Source organism: Triticum aestivum, chromosome 2A (genome assembly GCF_018294505.1).
Source record: "Triticum aestivum cultivar Chinese Spring chromosome 2A, IWGSC CS RefSeq v2.1, whole genome shotgun sequence".
Classification (NCBI taxonomy): Eukaryota; Viridiplantae; Streptophyta; class Magnoliopsida; order Poales; family Poaceae; genus Triticum; species Triticum aestivum.
Genome location: NC_057797.1, coordinates 417,579,011 through 417,596,896, shown reverse-complemented (window position 1 = coordinate 417,596,896; position 17,886 = coordinate 417,579,011). Strand labels below are relative to the sequence as shown.

General features: G+C 42.4%; 1 long non-coding RNA gene across 1 annotated transcript; it reads left to right on the top strand.

The window, feature by feature from the left end:
- Positions 1-1,825: 1,825 nt before the first annotated feature.
- Positions 1,826-6,002, top strand: LOC123185349 (uncharacterized). The gene is made up of 4 exons (XR_006493353.1): positions 1,826-2,169; positions 2,422-2,781; positions 2,893-3,008; positions 5,328-6,002. It is a non-coding gene; the product is annotated as an uncharacterized lncRNA (long non-coding RNA).
- The last annotated feature ends 11,884 nt before the right edge of the window (positions 6,003-17,886 follow it).

The following is a 17,886-nucleotide window of genomic DNA, read 5'->3' as shown; positions in this document are numbered from 1 at the left end:
TGAATCGAACCAACCCCCCCCCTACGTTGCGCATGGGCCTCCTTTTATACGCTAATGGGGTCACCGACAGGTGGCAACGCAGAGAAGGGTACGAATGTCAAAAGTGGGGTGGTTGGTACAGTTACTTGTACAGTGCACCCTACCTAACCCTGACGGCAGGGGATAAGGGCATTGAATGCCCGTCTGGGTCGCCCAAACAGTGCAGAAAAGGACCGTTAGGGGCGCCACCGTTCGCCACGACAGCGATCTTGTCAGCTTCGCATGCCACTGCGCACCGCTGGCTGCACAGCCTCCCGCCACACACGCCTGGAGAGGCCCCCAGGGCGACACGTTGGTGGATGCGCTGGAGCGTGGGCACAGAGTGGCCGCCTGCCGCGGCAAGCGCCTTGCCGCTGTTGTTATCTTGTCGGGTCCGGAAGCTTGTCGCTCACCGGGCTTCGAGGTACCTTGGTTGGTCTTCCCGGCAAGCTCCTCTTGCCGGGGCCTTGTTGCCTTGCCGGAGCGCGTGGCGCGCCGCGGCAAGTTCCTTGGAGTGCCTTGGTTAGCCTTCCCGGCAAGCTCCTCTTGCCGGGGCCTTGTCTCCTGAGCTTAAATACTTTGTTCTTGAATGGCTCCAAGGGAACCACGGAGGACCTTGGCGTTCTCCCGGCAAGCCTTGCCGCGGGGTGCTGCAACTGCCGTGCACAAGTTCGGGGTACTAGGGTACCCCTATTCTAGTACACCAACAACCTGATTTCATTAATGCAAGTACGACACATGTGTTTTACTTCTTCAAATACTAAAAACATATCGTGGCATGGGAGTTCTTGGATTCTCTACTGTAAGAGTTTCTTATCTTCTAAACAACATATTCTAATTGCAATTCTTTCATCTCATAGAAGAAAAAATATTCAAATGATAATCACAACTGTGCAAAACAGGTTGATCTCCAAGCTATGCGCGAAATATTTTTGTATGAGATTATAACCTACCAAAACAGCAAGGTCCAACTACCAGTCGTGAGATCATTTCTTCAAAACCACGTAAGTTATAAACACCTCCTTGAATTTTCATACTTCTCTTAAAGCAACTTTGTTACTAAGGGAAGTATAAACCAAAAATTCAATCAATCTGTTTCTGCTTTTATTCTTCAGGGTTTCCGGTCTTTCAAATAAAAGGACTTTGCACAGTCAATAGAATGAACAGCTGAAAGGTACACTCTAAAAGAAGTGTGTTTTTGAAAACTAGTACACTTTTTTCACATGATCCAGTCCATATTCAGATGTATATTTTATATTAAGAGACTAAATGTATTCTGTTTTTGAATTTTTCAGGACCACTTGAAGGTGTAAAATGGATGAGATCATATTTTCGGCGAGCTTCACATTTCAATATCGAAACAAGGGTCAACACCAGCCATTCTTAACTTGTTTCTGGCTTCCACTAGTGTAGTTGTTCTAAGTAATACACCCCCTGCCAGTATGATTTTACTTATGGAGAACTAACTGTTTTTTAATTCAGTTGTACTAATTAGAATAAAATTTCCTTTCAAACCAGTAAACTACTGCAAGCCACTACCAAATTCTAAAATAATTCATTCAGCAGCTATTCTGTGATTTTATGGAGATTTTTTATTGTTATGAAAATTCATACCATTTTTTGGTTCACGCATTTTCTCCCATCGAACATAATCTTATAGAAATTTCCAGTTCAAAGTATATTGACGAAACAGTAGAAGGAACCGATGAACTAGCGCTGAAATAGTCCAAACAGAACAAACAGTGAACTAGCGCTGAAACAGTGCAAACGCGCTAGAATTTGGGCCGAACAAAGAATCAGCCCAACATTCTACTTCTGCAGGAGCCAGTTATGCTAATCGGCGCAGAAGGCGCCGACTAGGAGCACCCGTCGTTTCGTTCGGACAACTTCCACAACTCCCACGACCCTGTGTCACGACTGACGACCGATGCCGGAGGGAGGATCCATGGGGACCGCGCCTAGGTTCAGGGCGGGTCTGCCTCACATGGGGCCGAGGCGCCCGACGAGGTTGTCTTCTGGCGATTCCACGATGTCGTGCCCGAGCCAGCGGATCATCCGCTGTCGATTTGACTCTGTCGATTCAGTAATTGAATCACGATTACAAGAGGCCATTAATGGCCATGGATATGAGAGGCCGGCGGATAATTGCAGGTCAGTTACATTGTCAATTCACGCTCGTCCTTTACTCTCGCGTCCATATAATCTCCACTATCTATCTTCTCCTTGCCCATTCCCCTCCTCAGTTCCGCAACAACTATGGTTGACGCTCAGGTTGCTGATTCGTCTTCCTTCTTTAGCGAATGGTCTCTCCTTCCTACTTCCATCCTACCCCCAATTCTGCATTGAGTTAAAGATTTTTATTTATTTATTTATGTTGTTCTTTGTGCTTTCAAATAAACGCAGGTTCTCTGATCTCGATCGATTGGATCTCGGTTTCACGGTTGGCTGATTCTGCTGCATTGAAAGGCGAGGCACTGCTTTCACCATAATGATTTCTTGCATGAGAATAATACATGCTTAAACGCAGCATCTTCCAATTGTTCAAAGTGCTAATAGTTACAACCTGAGATTACTTGCTCGGGTCCTTCTTTCACAAAGTACAGAGATGACTTCAGAGTAACCATGTTCTTTTCAGCTTTTCTATTCTACATAAACAACTTGAGGACGGTATGGATCAGGGTCTTCTGTTTGAAGGTGTTTTCCTTCACATGTTTCAATTTTGAAGCCCTATTTGGGCATGCCTCACTTTCTGGGAATGCAATGGTAAAGTTATGGTATTTTTCTAAGTGTAGTTATAGTGTGAGATTATTTGTTTGGGTTCCAAAATCTTGCACAAAGTGCAGAGTTGGCTTAGATTAACCATGTTCTTTTCAGCTTTTCTGTTCTAAATAAACGACATGAGGACGGTGAGGATCAATTCATATTTGTCCTGCTTTTGAAGTCCCTCTGTATTGGGGAATGCCTTGCTTTCTAGGAATGCAAAGGTGAAGGTACGATACTTTTTCTTAATTCTTATTTGGTGACTGTATTTTGATTGCTTGTAGCGAGTGATTTTCAATATTTAATTACTCATCAGAACTGAAGTATAAGCCCAGCGTTACTGAAAAAGGGTTTCCCCCTGCTTTGTATTCCAAAGCAACCAACACCGAGTACAGGTAACGCTGTGGCGAGAAGCACAACACACCAAGAGAAAAAGAAGAAGAAACAAATGCCAACGACGGCAGCTTGGCAAAGCGCGGATGACCCACCACCGCGGTGCCCACCGGAAATAAAACACCACATGCCGAGGCTCCGATCCGCCGCATACCAAGCAACACCTCCAAGAAGGGATGTGACGCCGACGACGCTGCTGCCCAGACGAGTCCTCAGGTTTCCCCGAGCACGCACAGGGAGGTGGGGTGGATACCACCGACACCCTCCAGGGAGGAATGGTGGCACTCGCAGGTGTCACCGCGTCGGGGCCGAAGCCGGCAGGGATTTCTCCCGCATTCCAGCCCCAACCGCCCAACCGAACTGAACCGACCGCCCAACCATCGCCCATCACCATGCGCCAACGCAGTAGCGCCGCCACCCACGCCGCCTCACTACGAACACCACCACGAGGCCAAGAGGACCGGAGAGAAGCTCACCACGACGGGAGCAGCAACATCGACACCGAGCGGGAGGGAACCACCTCCACCGCCGTCGTGCGGGAGGCCCGTGCCTCCAGCACCATCGTGGTAGCCGCCCGGACGCGGCAGCGGGGCATGCCGGGCCACCCCTGGCCCAGCCAGGCCCGAAGAGGGCCCGTTAAACTCCGTCGGCCGCGATGCAGCAGACCAGTGTCGTCACCGCCGGCACCCAGCCACGCGTCGCATCTCCGCAGCCTCCCAGAAGCCACATCGGATCCATCCCCGCCGCCAGCCCGCCCTGGCCCAGATGGGGCCTGCAGGGCCCAGATCTGGGCCGAGCGGACGACGCTAGATCCCGCCGCCACCCAGTAGCTCGCCTGCATGCTCCACGGAGCCCCGCCGCCACGCCAGACCGCCGCCGCTTAGATGCACCCCCCTGGAGCCGCTCCGCTCGCGCCGGAGAGCGACCGGGAGGGAAAGGGCCAGGAGGCCGCCGCCACCAGCAGCCCCAGGGCCAAGCCGGCCGCGGGCGCCGGCGACGGCGGCGAGAAGGAAGAAGGAAGGGGGGAGCCTGGAGGGAGGAGGCCCGATGCGCGGCCGTTCGCCCGTGGGGGAACGGAAAAGCTATAGAGCAAAGCACCTATTAATGGTATTTATGTTGGCAAATGCTATAGAACAAAGTCTCGGCAGCATGCATATAATATGTAGCCAGGATAGTCATTTGTCTTACCTAGCTACCTCTCCCTTATTTTTTTAACATTTATCGGGCCTTGGATATTCTAAATGTGTCATGTATATTCTTTTTCATTCTTCAATAAACTGTGAAGTGGAATTCGTAATTGAATTCTTCTTGTACCCACATGTATGTGTTAGGATCTTCCATCTATACTCTCCTTTATCATATTTGTTTCATGTTAGATGGCCATGGAAAGGGTTATCAATTCACTTATCGAGAAAGAATCTAATTCAATTTGAGGCAATGCTTTCAGTTTGAGTGATTTGTTGTCTGTGAGTATAATGTTCCAACACCCACATCTTCCAATTGTTGAGAGTGTTAATGGTCAAATTGTGAGATTATTTTCGTATGGAAGCACTAAATAGGCAGTTGTTCATGCACTAAGTTTCTACATTATTTGTGTCCCTCACTTCATGCCCTGCTCCAGTATTGTTTGACAAAGTGCAGAGTGCGCTAAGTAGCCATGTTATTTTTGTTAATCCAATTACAGTGCTATATAAGTCAAGCTCTCAAATTCATATATGGCACACTAGAAAAATGCAAAAGGTAGCTATTATGTCTGTTACTTAGTAACCTCTACTTTCATTTCTGATCTATCAAGGCACATTTAATAGAATAAAAATCTATATATTTCATTCAACAATCTTGACTCGTGATCATGCAAGTATCGTTCAGCAAAAGACTGCAGTTAATATATTGATCTAAAAAGGAGATGACGTTGACCAAAATTAAAGATTCAAACAAAAAGACGTGCTTTATAGTGATGAAATTTAGGAGATTTATTGTCTTGTTTCTTGAATGAAACGGTATTTGTAAGCCAAATATTTTAATGCTATTATGTGAAAATATGAAGTCATCATGTTTTAGTTTTCATCCCTTTTAAGTTGTTCCTATATGTTGGAATATGTTTTCTAACCAGCGTAATTCCGGTTGACTGAAGACACCAAACCTTTTTTTTGCAGGTAGACCACTTGTATTAAGCAATCACAACAGTATACAATCAACAGGATTCAACTCAACGACACCTGGGGGATCAGAGCACAATCAACTTATATTTCTACTTTCTAAGCAAGCAGAGTTTGCCAGAAAGTTGCTAACTTTATTTTGGGAGTGCCTAACATGAGTAATACTAATTATACGAAGACTCAAGAGGTGCTTTATTTCTTTCACCAAAAAGGAATACACCGATCTATCCATGTCGCTGGTTTGAATCATATTTGTAACTTAAGAGAGACCACTTCAATCACCACGGGAAGGTCACTCCTCTGAAGGCCAATGATAAGCCCTGGCTACAAGCACATAAGTCTGATTCTAAATCATCCTGGTAGGAGAAAAGTTCTATGCAAGAAGGAAAAAAATAGGTCCGGTGTCATCTCATAACACCATGCCAGCTCCAGCTCTTCCATCTGAAGATAGCGATCCATCAGAATTAATTTTCACCCAACCCGAAGGGGGGTAGATCGACAACCAGCCTAACTCTATAAAAAGTAGGATATGTTATGATTGTCCGACAGTTGTGTTGTATATTGGGATTAATTGAATGTGCTTTGCTTTATGCTATTAATTAGGATGTAAGTCATACCATGTGGCATCCTGCTAAGAGCAAGGCATTTTAATTCAACTGTTCATTTATACAGTTTAAATATGTCTACCTTTTGTTTTCGAGATGGGCTTGAGCAAGATGGGCACCTCATGCATATCACCCATGAAATATTGGGTAACTATACAAACATGATTTGCAGAAAGTTTATACACATTTAACTTAAACGTTTCATGTAAGAAAATTCCTACCATTCTATAGAAAAAATAGAAGGGCGCTGCAACGTGCGCCATCATGGTCTAGTTCATCTTAAAATTATGTTGATATCCCGGAGGGCATGGCACCTTATGAATAATGTTGTACACGAGGACGACAAAGGTTTGTGACAGTATCCAAAAACTTCCTAATCAAATACATAGAGGAAATTCACTAGGCACTAGCACCGGAGGGCAGTGTTCAAGATATCTTCTGGTACTCCGATAAATCGGACGATTTATCTCTTACCAGCATCTGGCCACTAAGATAAATCGGCCGATAAATAAGCCGATGTGGCGATAAATCGGCTGATATGCCGATAAACTGACCGATTTATCCCTTATCATGGGTCGACCGATAAGTTCCATTCCCATGCAGAATTCCTATGCATGTTGCAGGTCATTGATGACAATCAGTGGTTGCCACAGAAATTAGGAGCCTGGAAGCTAAGGGTATGTTTGGATGACAGCTGAGCGCTGCCATACCAATATTTTGGCGTCGACCACCAGCCTAGGAGGGCCTTTCGATTGGTGCCGGCGTTTTCTTACCCTTCCAATGTTTTGGTCACTAGTACACCTCCTCTTTACTTTTTGTGCCCATGCTTTGGCTTGGCAGGGGCGACAAAATTCTACGGCAAAAAAATGGCACGCCCTCAATTTGGCAGGGCAGTCCTGGGCACTAACCAAACAGCCCCTAAATGCATATGCATCCTTTATTCATGAGATAGGCCAAGCTAGTGCAGGGATTGTCGTTAGGGATACGAGAGGAATGTTGCATTGTCAATCTGCAAATGCATGTCGTGGTACCAAGCTGTTGAGGAGGTTCATGCTATTTCGGCATAGATTGGATTTTCGGAATTGATGCATGTATACAGAGGTCCTCTCTGCATTGGGACTAATTGCTCCCAAGTTATCACGCTAATAAATTCTAATGTTCCAAATAGATTTGCTCTCTTTGCAATTGTTGCTGACATAAGAAACAAGATGGATGATGACCCACAAGTATAGCAGATCAATCCTAGTCCTTTCGATAAGTAAGAGTGTCAAACTCAATGAGTAGCAAAAGGAATTGATATGCACTTTTCAGCAAGGTTTCACTTCAAGTGTTATAAGAGGGCCTGTCTAGGGTGCATCTAGATGTGCCCTAACTATTGCACATCTAAATGACTTAATCAAATTAAAAAAATGGACAAAAGAAAATGCTTGCACGAATCTTAGCGTAAAATAAATGACATTGGACTTAGATGTGCAATACTTATAGCACATCTAGATGTGTTTTAGCAAAACTGTTTTGATAAATAGTTTGGTAGCAAGATAATTTATAACAAGTTAACAAGTAACAATAGTAAAAAAATGCAACAACTGGTCAAACCCTTAATTATGCTAAGAACAAGCGAAGGTGTTTCTTATAGTGACTAAAATGCTCTTGAGGACACGTGGGAGTTTCACCAAGTTTCACCATGATTCATTGATTTAACTTTCATTGCCATGATAAGTGTTACATGGGTGGACCGGATCTAAGTTACTTTCCTAACTTGAACAAGTAGCTTCTTATGATTATACTCTCCAAGTCTCCATGCAAGCATCCGCAACTATTAGAGAAATAGTTAAGATAAATCTAATCATAGCATTAAGCAATTGGATACAAAACAGCCCCTTACGGAATAATTCACTAACTAGGGTTTAGGTTTCTATCACTCCCGCAACCCATCATCTACAAACTAATTTCACAAGCTTTCTCCTAGGCCCAAAGATGATGAAGTGTTATGTAGTCGATGTTCACACCACTAGAGGAAGAACAACACAACATAATATCAAAACATTGAATAAGAATCAACTTCACATGATTACTATTATAACAAGACTTCTCTCATGTCCTCAAGAACTAATGAAACTACTCACAACTCATCATATGGATCATGATCAGTGGGTATAAACATATGATTAACAATAAGAACACAATAATTTTTCACCAATTAAACCAACTAACCTCAACTACAAGATATAATCAACACTACAGGCACTCCCAGGGTACCAATCCGAGGTTAGATACAAAGATTAAGCACAAGAGAAGAATTATGGTTTGGAGATGAGATGGTGCTAGTGAAGATAATGATGAAGATGATGATCCCCACGTTGAACGGGCTGTTAATGATGATGAAGACTTTCTATTCTGTTGCATTTTCAGGTCAGATTTCCAACTGTTGGTAATTCCCATCTCTTTTTATATCTTGCATTTTAAAAGAGAAAAGACACTAGAATTGCATCATATTATGAAATATATCATTGAAATAGGGTATATTATAGTAAAAATTAATGATGCAAATGAAGGAAATATGCCCCAGAGGCAATAATAAAGTTATTATTTATTTCCTTATATCATGATAAATGTTTATTATTCATGCCAGAATTGTATTAACCGGAAACATGATACATGTGTGAATACATAGACAAACAGAGCATCACTAGTATGCTTCTACTTGACTAGCTCGTTAATCAAAGATGGTTATGTTTCCTAGCCATAGACAAAGAGTTGTCATTTGATTAACGGGATCACATCATTAGGAGAATGATGTGATTGACTTGACCCATTCCGTTAGCTTAGCACTTGATCGTTTAGTTTGTTTCTATTGCTTTCTTCATAACTTATACATGTTCCTATGACTATGAGATTATGCAACTCCCGTTTACGGGAGGAACACTTTGTGTGCTACCAAACGTCACAACGTAACTGGGTGATATAAAGGTGCTTTATAGGTGTCTCCAAAGGTACTTGTTGGGTTGACGTATTTAGAGATTAGGATTTGTGATATGTCTCCAACTTATCTATAATTTTTTATTGCTCCATGCTATATTTATCTTCTGTTTTGGACATTATTGGGCTTTATTATCCACTTTTTATATTATTTTTGGGACTAACCTATTAACCGGAGGCCCAGCCCAGAATTGCTGTTTTCTTTGCCTATTTTAGGATTTCAAAGAAAAGGAATATCAAACGGAGTCCAAACGGAATGAAACCTTTGGGAACGTGATTTTTGGAACGAACAAGATCCAGGAGACTTGGACCCTACATCAAGCAACCAATAGGGAGGCCACGAGGTAGGGGCGCGCCTACCCCCTCCCCCCCCCCACCGGCGCGCCCTCCACCCTCATGGGACCCCTGTTGCTCCACCGACGCACTTCTTCCTCCTATATATACCTACGTACCCCCAAATGATCAGATACGGAGCCAAAACCCTAATTCCAACCCGCAAGTTTCTGTATCCACGAGATCCCATCTTGGGGCCTGTTCCGGAGCTCCGCCAGAGGGGGCATCGATCATGGAGGGCTTCTACATCAACACCATAGCCTCTCCGATGAAGTGTGAGTAGTTTACCTCAGACCTTCGGGTCCATAGTTATTAGCTAGATGGCTTCTTCTTTCTTTTTGGATCTCAATACAAAGTCCCCCCCTCTCTTGTGGAGACCTATTCGATGTAATCTTCTTTTGCGGTGTGTTTGTTGAGACCGATGAATTGTGGGTTTATGATCAAGTTTATCTATGAACAATATTTGAATATTCTCTGAATTCTTTTATGTATGATTGGTTATCTTTGCAAATCTCTTCGAATTATCATTTTGGTTTGGCCTACTAGATTGATCTTTCTTGCAATGGGAGAAGTGCTTAGCTTTGGGTTCAATCTTGCGGTGTCCTTTCCCAGTGACAGTAGGGGCAGCAAGGCACGTATTGTATTGTTGCCATCGAGGATAACAAGATGGGGTTTTCATCATATTGCATGAGTTTATCCCTCTACATCATGTCATCTTGCTTAAAGCATTACTCTGTTCTCTCGAACTTAATACTCTAGATGCATGCTGGATAGCGGTCGATGTGTGGAGTAATAGTAGTAGATGCTCAACAGTAATTTGTTCACCTACCGTAAAATACTTATGCTCTTGAGAGAAGCCACTAGTGAAACCTATGGCCCCCGGGTCTATCTTCATCATATTATCTTCCAACACTTAGTTATTTCCTTTGCTTTTTACTATGCTTTTATTTTACTTTGCATCTTTATCATAAAAATACCAAAAATATTATCTTATCATATCTATCAGATCTCACTCTCGTAAGTGACCGTGTAGGGATTGACAACCCCTTATCGCGTTGGTTGCGAGGATTTATTTGTTTTGTGTAGGTGCGAGGGACTCGCGCGTAGCCTCCTACTAGATTGATACCTTGGTTCTCAAAAAATGAGGGAAATACTTACGCTCCTTTGCTGCACCACCCTTTCCTCTGTAAGGGAAAACCAACGCAAGTGCTCAAGAGGTAGCAAGAAGGATTTCTGGCGCTGTTGCCAGGGAGGTCTATGCAAAAGTCAACATACCAAGTACCCATCACAAACCCTTATCTCCCGCATTACATTATTTGCCATTTGCCTCTCATTTTCCTCTCCCCCACTTCACCCTTGCCGTTTTATCCGCCCTCTCTCTCTCTCTATCCTCCCTCTCTTTCTCTATTTGCCTCTTTTGCCCGTTCCTCGTTTGCTTGTGTGTTAGATTGCTTGTTTGTCATGATGGCTCTTCCCCGATTTGGTGACCTTCACCTTAAAAGGTTAGAAGAAATCGAAAGCAACATTAGGAGTTTTATGGTCTTGCAATTTGAGCATAATAGTTTATTTAGAAATGATCTTAAGGAACAAAAAAGCTTTATGAGTTATATGAATAAAGAGCTCGATGATATGCCTAAAGAATTTGATGGTTTGAGATCCCAAATTGCTTGTCTTGAGAAGTTAATAGCTGAAGTTTCGGATAAGCAGGCTACCTTAGTTAATAAGATGGCCGCTAAGCCGAAAGACCATGATAATAAAGATGAAGATCTAAAAGTTATTGATGTGTCCCCTATTAAATCTTTGTTTTGCAATATGAATCTTGATAATGATGGGACTGAATATGATCCACCTTTACCTAGGAGGCGTTCCAAAAATTCAGAGTTTTTAGATCTTGATGCTAAATTTGATAAAAGTGGGATTGAAGAGATCAAAACTCTAGATGTTAATGAACCTACTATTTTGGATTTCAAGGAATTTAATTATGATAGCTGCTCTTTGATAGATTGTATTTCCTTGTTGCAATCCGTGCTAAATTCTCCTCATGCTTATAGTCAAAATAAAGCTTTTACCAAACATATCGTTGATGCTTTGATGCAATCTTATGAAGAAAAACTTGAGTTGGAAGTTTCTATCCCTAGAAAACTTTATGATGAGTGGGAACCAACTATTAAAATTAAAGATCATGAATGCTATGCTTTGTGTGATTTGGGTGCTAGTGTTTCCACGATTCCAAAGACTTTGTGTGATTCGTTAGGTTTCCGTGATTTTGATGATTGCTCTTTAAACTTGCACCTTGCGGATTCCACTATTAAGAAACCTATGGGAAGAATTAATGATGTTCTTATTGTTGCAAATAGGAATTATGTGCCCGTAGATTTTATCGTTCTTGATATAGATTGCAATCCTTCATGTCCTATTATTCTTGGTAGACCTTTCCTTAGAACGATTGGTGCAATTATTGATATGAAGGAAGTAAATATTAGATTCCAATTTTCGTTAAGGAAAGGCATGGATCACTTTCCTAGAAAGAAAATTAAATTACCTTATGAATCTATTATGAGAGCCACTTATGGATTGCCTACCAAAGATGGCAACACCTAGATCTATCCTTGCTTTTTATGCCTAGCTAGGGGCGTTAAACGATAGCGCTTGTTGGGAGGCAACCCAATTTTATATTTATTCCTTGCTTTTTGCTCCTGTTTAGTAATAAATAATTTATATAGCCTCTGTTTTGTTTGTGTTTTTTTGTGTTTAATTAGTGTTTGTGCCAAGTAGAACCGTTGGGAAGACTTGGGAAAGTCTTGTTAATCTTGCTGCAAAAAACAGAAACTTTAGCGCTCACGAGAATTGCTGCCATTTTTTTGGAAAGTTCTATTTAGTTAAATATTTTTTAAGATTATTAATAGATAAATTCCTCACGTCAAGCAATTTATTTTAGAATTTTTGGGGTTCCAGATCTTGCGCTAGATACAGATTACTACAGACTGTTCTGTTTTTGACAGATTCTGTTTTTTGTGTGTTTTTTTGCTTATTTTGATGAATCTATGGCTAGTAAAATAGTTTATAAACCATAGAGAAGTTGGAATACAGTAGGTTTAACACAAATATAAATAAAGAATGAGTTCATTACAGTACCTTGAAGTGGCCTTCTGTTTTCTTTCGCTAACGGAGCTCACGAGATTTTCTACTTTAAGTTTTGTGTTGTGAAGTTTTCAAGTTTTGGGTAAAGATTTGATGGATTATGGAACAAGGAGTGGCAAGAGCCTAAGCTTGGGGATGCCCATGTCACCCCTAAGATAATCTAAGGACACCTAAAAGCCAAAGCTTGGGGATGCCCCGAAAGGCATCCCCTCTTTCGTCTACTTCTATCGGTAACTTTACTTGGAGCTATATTTTTATTCACCACATGATATGTGTTTTGCTTGGAGTGTCTTGTATGATTTGAGTCTTTGCTTTTTATTTACCACAATCATCTTTGTTGTACACACCTTTTGAGAGGGACACACATGATTCGGAAATTATTAGAATACTCTATGTGCTTCACTTATATCTTTTGAGTTATATAGTTTTGCTCTAGTACTTCACTTATATCTTTTAGAGCACGCTGGTGGATTTGTTTTATAGAAATTGTTGATCTCTCATGCTTCACTTATATTATTTTGAGAGTCTTAAATAGCATGTTAATTTGCTTAAATAATCCTAATATGCTAGGTATACAAGATTAATAATAAAATTCTCTTACGAGTGTGTTGAATACTGTGAGAAGTTTGATACTTGATAATTGTTTTGAGATATGAAGATGGTGATATTAGAGTCATGCTAGTTGAGTAGTTGTGAATTTGAGATATACTTGTGTTAAAGTTTGTGATTCCCGAAGCATGCACGTATGGTGAACCATTATGTGATGAAGTCGGAGCATGATTTATTTATTGATTGTCTTCCTTATGAGTGGCGGTCGGGGACGAGCGATGGTATTTTCCTACCAATCTATCCCCCTAGGAGCATGCGCATAATACTTTGCTTTGATAACTTGTAGATTTTTGCAATAAGTATATGAGTTCTTTATGACTAATGTTGAGTCCATGGATCATACGCACTCTCACACCTCCACCATTGCTAGCCTTTCTAATACCGTGCACCTTTCGCCGGTATCATACACCCACCATATACCTTCCTCAAAACAGCCACCATACCTACCTATCATGGCATTTCCATAGCCATTCCGAGATATATTGCCATGCAACTTTCCACCATTCCGTTTACTATGACACACTCCATCATTGTCATATTGCTTTGCATGATCATGTAGTTGACATTGTATTTGTGGCAAAGCCACCGTTCATAATTCTTTCATACATGTAACTCTTGATTCATTGTATATCCTGGTACATCGCTGGAGGCATTCACATAGAGTCATATTTTGTTCTAAGTATCGAGTTGTAATTCTTCAGTTGTAAGAAAATAAAAGTGTGATGATCATCATTATTAGAGCATTGTCCCAAGTGAGGAAAGGATGATGGAGACTATGATTCCCCCACAAGTCGGGATGAGACTCCGAACGAAAAAAAGAGGCCATAAAAAAAGAGAGAAAAGGCCCAAATAAAAAATATGAGAGAAAAAGAGAGAAGGGACAATGCTACTATCCTTTTACCACACTTGTGCTTCAAAGTAGCACCATGATCTTCACGATAGAGAGTCTCCTTTGTTATCACATTCATATACTAGTGGGAATTTTTCATTATAGAACTTGGCTTGCATATTCCAATGATGGGCTTCCTCAAAATGCCCTAGGTCTTCGTGAGCAAGCAAGTTCGATGCACACCCACTTAGTTTCTTTTTGAGCTTTCATATACTTATAGCTCTAGTGCATCCGTTGCATGGCAATCCCTACTCACTCACATTGATATCTATTGATGGGCATCTCCATAGCCCGTTGATACGCCTAGTTGATGTGAGACTATCTTCTTCTTTTTGTCTCCTCCACAACCACCATTCTATTCCACCTAAAGTGCTATGTTCATGGCACACGCTCATGTATTGCGTGAAGATTGAAAAAGTTAGAAAATGTGAAAAGTATGAAACAATTGCTTGGCTTGTCATCGGGGTTGTGCATGATTTAAATACTTTGTGTGGTGAAGATAGAGCATAGCCAGACTATATGATTTTGTAGGGATAACTTTCTTTGGCCATGATATTTTGAAGAGACATAATTGCTTAGTTAGTATGCTTGAAATATTATTATTTCTATGTCAATATTAAACTTTTGTCTTGAATTTTTCGGATTTGAATATTCATACCACAATTAAGAAGAATTACATTGAAATTATGCCAAGTAGCATTCCACATCAAAAAATTTGTTTTTATCATATACCTACTCGAGGACGAGCAGGAATTAAGCTTGGGGATGCTTGATACGTCTCCAACGTATCTATAATTTTTGATTGCTCCATGCTATATTATCTTCTGTTTTGGACATTATTGGGCTTTATCATCCACTTATATATTATTTTTGGGACTAACCTATTAACCAGAGGCCCAGCCCAGAATTGTCGTTTTTGCCTATTTTAGGGTTTCGAAGAAAAGGAATATCAAACGGAGTCCAAACGGAATGAAACCTTCGGGAACGTGATTTTTGGAACGAACAAGATCTAGGAGACTTGGACCCTACATCAACCAACCAATAGGGAGGCCACGAGGTACGGGGCGCGCCTACCCCCCCCCCCCAGGCGCACCCTCCACCCTCGTGGGCCCCCTGTTGCTCCACCGACGTACTTCTTCCTCCTATATATACCTACGTACCCCCAAACGATCAGATACAGAGCCAAAACCCTAATTCCACCGCCGCAACTTTCTGTATCCACAAGATCCCATCTTGGGGCTTGTTTCGGAGCTCCGCCGGAGGGGGCATCGATCATGGAGGGCTTCAACATCAACACCATAGAATCTCCGATGAAGTGTGAGTAGTTTACCTTAGACCTTCAGGTCCATAGTTATTAGTTAGATGGCTTCTTCTCTCTTTTTGGATCTCAATACAAAGTTCTCCCCCTCTCTTGTGGATATCTATTCGATGTAATCTTCTTTTGTGGTGTGTTTGTTGGGACCGATGAATTGTGGGTTTATGATCAAGTTTATCTATGAACAATATTTGAATCTTCTCTGGATTCTTTTATGTATGATTGGTTATCTTTGCAAGTCTCTTCGAATTATCAGTTTGGTTTGGCCTACTAGATTGATCTTTCTTGCAATGGGAGAAGTTCTTAGCTTTGGGTTCAATCTTGCGGTGTCCTTTCCTAGTGACAGTAGGGGCAGCAAGGCATGTATTGTATTGTTGCCATCGAGGATAACAAGATGGGGTTTTCATCATATTGCATGAGTTTATCCCTCTACATCATGTCATCTTGCTTAAAGCATTACTCTGTTCTCTCGAACTTAATACTCTAGATGCATGCTGGATAGCGGTCGATGTGTGGAGTAATAGTAGTAGATGCAGGCAGGAGTCGGTCTACATGTCTCGGACGTGATGCCTATATACATGATCATACCTAGATATTCTCATAACTATGCTCAATTCTGTCAATTGCTCAACAGTAATTTGTTCACCTACCGTAAAATACTTATGCTCTTGAGAGAAGCCACTAGTGAGACCTATGGCCCCCGGGTCTATCTTCATCATATTAATCTTCCAACACTTAGTTATTTCCTTTGCTTTTTTACTTTGCTTTTATTTTACTTTGCATCTTTATCATAAAAATACCAAAAATATTATCTTATCATATCTATCAGATCTCACTCTCGTAAGTGACCGTGTAGGGATTGACAACCCCTTATCGCGTTGGTTGAGAGGATTTATTTGTTTTGTGTAGGTGCGAGGGACTCGCGCATAGCCTCCTACTGGATTGATACCTTGGTTCTCAAAAACCGAGGGAAATACTTACTCTACTTTGCTGCACCACCCTTTCCTCTTCAAGGAAAAACCAACACAAGTGCTCAAGAGGTAGCAATTTGTCACTCCGATTGTCGGAGAGGTATCTCTGGGCCCACTCGGTAATACACATCACCTAAGCCTTGCAAGCATTGCAACTAATGAGTTAGTTGCGGGATGATGTGTTACGAAATGAGTAAAGAGACTTGCCGGTAACGAGATTGAACTAGGTATTGAGATACCGACGATCGAATCTCGGGCAAGTAACATACCGATGACAAAAGGAACAACATATGTTGTTATGCGGTTTGACCGATAAAGATCTTCGTAGAATATGTAGGAGCCAATATGAGCATCCAGGTTCCGCTATTGGTTATTGACCGTAGACGTGTCTCGGTCATGTCTACATAGTTCTCGAACCCGTAGGGTCCGCACGCTTAAAGTTCGATGACAGTTATATTATGAGTTTATGGTTTTTGATGTACCGAAGGTAGTTCGGAGTCCCAGATATGATCACGGACATGACGAGGAGTCTCGAAATGTTCGAGACGTAACGATCGATATATTAGACGTCTATATTTGGATACCGGAATGGTTCCGGGTGAGATCGGGATAATACCGGAGCACCGGGAGGTTATCGGAACCCCTCGGGAGGTATATGGGCCTTAATGGGCTTTAGTGGAAAGGAGGGGAAAGGAGCAAGGGAGGGGGCGCCCCCCCAAGCCCAATCTGAATTGGGAGCCCCCCCCCTTTCCTTCCTCCCTCCTTGCTCTTCCTTCCCTCTCCCTCTCCAAATAGGAAAAGGAGGAGTCCTACTCCCTTGGGCGCGCCTCCTCCCCTTGGCCGGCCCTCTCCTCCCCTCCTTTATATACGGAGGAGAGGGGCACCCCACAGACACAACAATTGATCTCTTGGATCTTTTAGCCATGTGCGGTGCCCCTCTCCACCATAGTCCACCTCGATAGTATTGTAGCGGTGCTTAGGCGAAGCCCTGCGATAGTAGAACATCAACATCGTCACCATGCCGTCATGCTGACGAAACTCTCCCTCAAAGCTCGGTTGGATTGGATTTCGAGGGACGTCATCGAGTTGAACGTGTGCAGAAGTCGGAGGTGCCGTGTGTTTGGTACTTGATCGGTCGGATCGTGAAGACATACGACTACATCAACCGTGTTGTGCTAACGCTTCCACTTTCGGTCTACGAGGGTACGTGGACACACTCTCCCCTCTCGTTGCTATGCATCACCATGATCTTGTGTGTGCGTCGGAATTTTTTTGAAATTACTACGTTCCCCAACAGTGGTATCAGAGCCTGATTATATGCGTTGATGTTATATGCACGAGTAGAACACAAGTGAGTTGTGGGCGATACAAGTCATACAGCTTACCAGCATTTCATACTTTGGTTCGGCGGTATTGTTGGATGAAGCAGCCGGACCGACATTACGCGTACACTTACGCGAGACTGGTTCTACTGACGTGCTTTGCACACAGTGTTGGGGAACGTAGTAATTTCAAAAATTTCCTACGCACATGCAACATCATGGTGATGCATAGCAACGAGAGGGGAGAGTGTTGTCCATGTACCCTTGTAGACTGAAAGCGGAAGCGTTAGCACAACGCGGTTGATGTAGTCGTACGTCTTCACGATCCGACCGATCAAGTACCGAACACACGGCACCTCCGAGTTCTGCACACGTTCAACTCGACGACGTCC